Genomic DNA, 4,923 nt, shown 5'->3' with positions numbered 1-4,923 from the left:
GTGGTCGATTCAATAAGGCATTAGCAATTTGCCCTATTTGGTTCTCCAGAGTCATGATAGAAACAGCCTGGATTTGGTATATAAGAGCCTGGTTTTTGCACATAAGCCGCAACTCCTCCAATTCAGATTTTTTATTCGAAGATAGACATACACCATGAGTTTATTGTTTTGGTGTAATTTGTTACTGAAAACTAGGAGGGTTGAATAGCTTATTTCCAAACTTCTGGAACGGCTATTGCATCATATTCTGATTGTTGCTCCAGTTGAAGTTAGGATGATTCCAGTTGTCAGGATGATAAGTGTCTGGAACGGGTTTCTGTGATCTCTGAAAGTTGCTCACAAACTGAGCTGATTCACTAGATATAGCGCATTGCTCCGTCGCATGTGAACCTGCACATAGCTCATAAACACTGATTATCTGATTAACACCCAAGTTAGCCAGAGAATCGATCTTCATAGACAATTCCTTTAGTTGAGAAGTGATAGCCATAGCTGTATCAAACTCAAGAACTCCTGATACCTTGCTATGTGCCAATCTCTGGGCTGGATACTGATATTCATTAGCAGCCATCAGTTCAATTAGATCATAAGCTTCCTCATAGCTCTTCGCCCATAAGGCTCCACCCGATGCTGCATCGATCATGGGTCTGGACTGTGCTCCCAAACCATTATAAAAACAATTGATGATCTTCCAATCAGGCATTCCATGATGAGGACACTTCCTAAGCATCTCCTTGTAGCGCTCCCAAACTTCATATAAAGATTCTCCTGATTGTTGCGCAAATTGAGTAAGAGCATTCCTGATTGCAGCTGTCTTCGCCATAGGGAAGAATTTAGTAAAAAAATTTTGAGCAAGATCCTCCCAAGTAGTAATCGAACCAGCTGGTAGAGAGTGTAACCAACTCTTAGCTTTCTCCTTCAGAGAGAATGGGAATAGTCTCAGCTTTATAGCATCTTCAGAAACTCCATTGAACTTGAAGGTGTCGCAGATCTCTATGAAGTCCCTAATTTGCATATTGGGATCATCCGTTGAAGAACCCCCAAACTGGATTGAATTCTGCACCCATTGAATTATGCCAGGCTTGATCTCAAAGGTATTAGCTGTGATAGCTGGCCTGACAATGCTAGATTGAATGTCATTGATCTTGGGTTGAAAAAAATCCATCAAGGCTTTCGTTCGTGCTGCTGGATCTCCCATTGTAATGAGTTCCTGAAACATAAAAAAATAAACCGTGAAAGTAAAAGAATTCGAGTTAGTGAACTTTAACGACCACTGATGACAAGCACATAAACTAAAAATTAACACCGAGTCCCCGGCAGCGGCGCCAAAAACTTGTTAGGGCGAAAATACGCGCTAATATTCACGCAAGTATACGCGTTCGCAAGTAGTATAAGATATAAATCAGATTCGTTCCCATAGAGATTGGTTTAGGTTAAGTTCCATTTATGCACCTATGCAACAATGTATGGTTATCGCTCAATGCTAAGACAAATAATAAATTGGGTTTTTATTAAACTAAGAGATTATACTAAATAACATTAACTAAGAGAATTGAGGTTGAATTAATATATATGACAAACATGGGATTCTAAATTCATTACTACTTCATTCAATAGCCTTTTCGTTCTTAACCTTAGCATGTGATGGTGATGACACTAATAGATAACACGAAACTGATAAACGCCAACTTTCGTTGCACAAGTACCATTCTACCAGACATCCAAAAAAGAGATAGAAGCTTAATAGGCACCAATTATGTTGAGACCCTATATGTCTATAGAATTTGACAACATAACTGTTTAAGCACAAGTTATCCATAATGATTACATAGGGCAAGTAAAACGGTTAGAGTTACCCTCTAATCATGCATACAATACATGAACCTATGCTAGTATGGCAAGTTCTAAACCTCTATATTCATTGTCGCTTCAATAGAAATTAACACGCTATCTTATATGTTAGCTATGCACATAAGACGAATAAGCACAACCAATACTAGGATATCATAAAATCACCACATACCAAGATATTAAAATAATTAACTATTAAAATCCATAAGTAAATCCACTAGAATCCCATGATAACGATTAGCCCATAATTGAACTCATTGTCACCATGGGTTCCAATGAAAGCATTGTATAAACAAGGTCTTAATAAACTGAATAATAATCAAAGTACAAATAAACGAGATCTAGGTTCAACAAGAACGAAAACGAGCATCGAAAGATACAACTAATTTAAAAAATCACAAGTTGAAAACAAGATTTTCTTTTTCGGAGTTATTTTTTGCTTCTAGGTCTTCTCCTTGGTATCCCAATCTTCCTGGATGATGAAAACCCTTTTTTTTAAGTATATGTAATCCCATAATGGACATGGACCCTTAAAATCGTCAAATTCCACTCAAAAAAGGCTTTTTTCAGCGAAATCAGCGAAGTCAGCCGCGCATCAGCACGCAGGCGCCTCCACCAGCAGGCGGGCGCCTGCAGCCTGTCTGGAAAAATTCTGATGAATCTTGTTTTGGCCATAACTTGAGTTCTACTCGTCAGGATTAGGAGATTCAACTGCCCACGCGAAGCTAACGAGATTCTATACAACTTGACAATGGCCTAGGCTTCCAAATCTGATCACTTTTAATCATATTTCCTTTAAAAGATCCTTTCTTCATTTAACTGATACCTGAAATGTAATAACACAAAAACACATCAAAATACCAACAACTTGAGTCCAAAACACCAATTTAAGCTTGTAATAAAGCATTCCAAGTGGATATAAAATCCACTTATCACCACCCCAGCCATATCACAGATTAGCAGCAACATGAGTATGTATGAAGCAATCAAGGTGCCTATCCTGAAGATACATGAAAATATAATCTGGAAAGTCAGAATGGTCATGTTCTTGGAAGCCACGGATCCTGAATACCTAAGCGGGATCTATAATGGTCCTCATTGACCAATAGTTGTTTCACTTGTAGGAGAACCAGAGAAGATGATAGACAAATACAAGAAGGACTACTCTCCTGAAGATATCTCATCTTTTATGAAGGATGCTAAGGTCAAACACATCTTACACAACAGTCTTGATAGTGTTATGTCCAATAGAGTCATTGGATGTAAGACAGCAAAAGAGATATGAGATGCTTTAGAAGTAAAGTGTCAAGATACAACTGCTATCAAGAAGAACATGAGGATAATATATACTCAAGAATATGAGCACTTTGACTCAAGGGACAATGAGTCCTTAACTGAGATCTATGACAAATTTTAGAAGTTGCTGAATGACTTATCCCTTGTCGACAAAGAATATGATTTGGAGGACTCAAACCTGAAGTTCCTACTTGCTCTCCCTAAAAAGTGGGACTATAAAGTCACATCAATAAGGGATAACTATCAACTTGATATCACACCTCTAGATGAGATCTATGGAGTTCTGAAAACTCATGAACTAGAGATGGAGCAAAGAAGCAAGAGGAAAGGATCAAAAGCTAGACCAGTTGCACTCAAGGTTGAAGAGAAGCCAAAGGAGAAAGCTAGGAGGAAAAACCATGATTGCAAAGTCAGATACTGAATCATCAAACTCTGATGATGACTCAAATACTGATACTGAATCAGATACTGACAGTGATCATAACAACAATAAAGATAAGGATCAAATGGCTGCCCTACTGGTTAAAAGCTTCAAGAAGATGGTCTACAAGAACTTCAGGAAATAGAGAAGATTTTCCAGAAAAGGCTCCATTTCCTCAAACTCTAATAAGAGGAACAACAAGAGAAAAACTGATGGGAAGGAATCAAGATCTGGAAAACTTGACGAGTCAAAAGAGAGATGTTACAACTGTGAAGGAATTGGACACTTTGCAGCTAACTGCAGAAACCCAGAGCTGAGAAGAAACAAGCCTTGATCTCAGGGAAGAGAAACTGGGATGATTCATCAGATTCAGATGATGGAGTCAATTATGCTCTCATGGAAAAAGCTGATGATGAGGCTGGCAATGCTGAATTAAAGGTACCTCAGACTACTCTTGCTTTTGATACTGATGATATATATGAATTAAAATTATTTCTTAAGTCTCTGCATGTTAGTTTAGGGATCAAACCTTAGAGAATAATAGAATCAAGAGTGAGAACTCTGTGTAAAAAAAAGGAATGGTCATCTAGAAAATGAGTTACTTTCCATGCTAGAGATTAAAAAAAAAGAAGATATAATGTTGTTTATGTTAAGGAAAAATTGCTAGAAAAACATGCTTATCTAGAGAAGGAGCTAACAAAAGAAAGAGAAGTCATTAAACTTTGGACTAACTCAGGAAAATCAACTCAGGAAATTCTAGAGAATGGTTGTTGGGGATCAGGATTAGGATATTCAGCTAGATCTAATTCTGATGAGAAAAGTGGAAAAGAAACTGCGATAACATAACCAATAAAAACTGATAGCAAGGTCAAACTGAACAAGGTTCAAATAAAGACCATTAAGTTTAATCCTAGTGCTAATATTGTTAAGTCAATTCATGAGAAAGGTACCACCTTAGCACCTAGATCAAACTTAATTACCTAAAATAGTGAACAAGTTTACACAAGTTCAGTAAATATTGGTTCAATGACTCAAAAATAGCTTAAGCAAAAGCTAAAGGATCTACACATGAAAGACAAGAGGAAAAGGTCTAGAAAAAATAGAAATGGCAAGGTAGGTGTTAATAAGAATGGAAATTATGTAACCCCACCTAATGCACCTAGAAAGACCTGTTCAAACTGTGGTAGCACTAGTCATCTTGCTAACTTTTGCAAGAAGAATAAAAAGATAAATATTGTTTCTTCCAAATCAGAGTTTAGGAATAAAACAGTTAGATATAAACCACAGAGTCCTTGTTTTTATTATGAAAGTGTTTGGCATTCTATTTATATATATAAAAAGTATCATAATTTGTA

The 4,923-nt window shown here is 36.9% G+C and overlaps 1 non-coding gene across 1 annotated transcript; it reads left to right on the top strand.

The window, feature by feature from the left end:
• Positions 1-701: 701 nt before the first annotated feature.
• On the top strand, positions 702-808 carry LOC141716364 (small nucleolar RNA R71). The gene has a single exon (XR_012573076.1). It is a non-coding gene; the product is annotated as a small nucleolar RNA R71 (small nucleolar RNA).
• Positions 809-4,923: the final 4,115 nt, after the last annotated feature.

The sequence above is a fragment of the Apium graveolens genome, chromosome 3 (assembly GCF_009905375.1).
Source record: "Apium graveolens cultivar Ventura chromosome 3, ASM990537v1, whole genome shotgun sequence".
Taxonomy (NCBI): Eukaryota; Viridiplantae; Streptophyta; class Magnoliopsida; order Apiales; family Apiaceae; genus Apium; species Apium graveolens.
The sequence above is the reverse complement of the archived record's forward strand: the minus strand, read 5'-3'. Positions and strand labels throughout refer to the sequence as shown.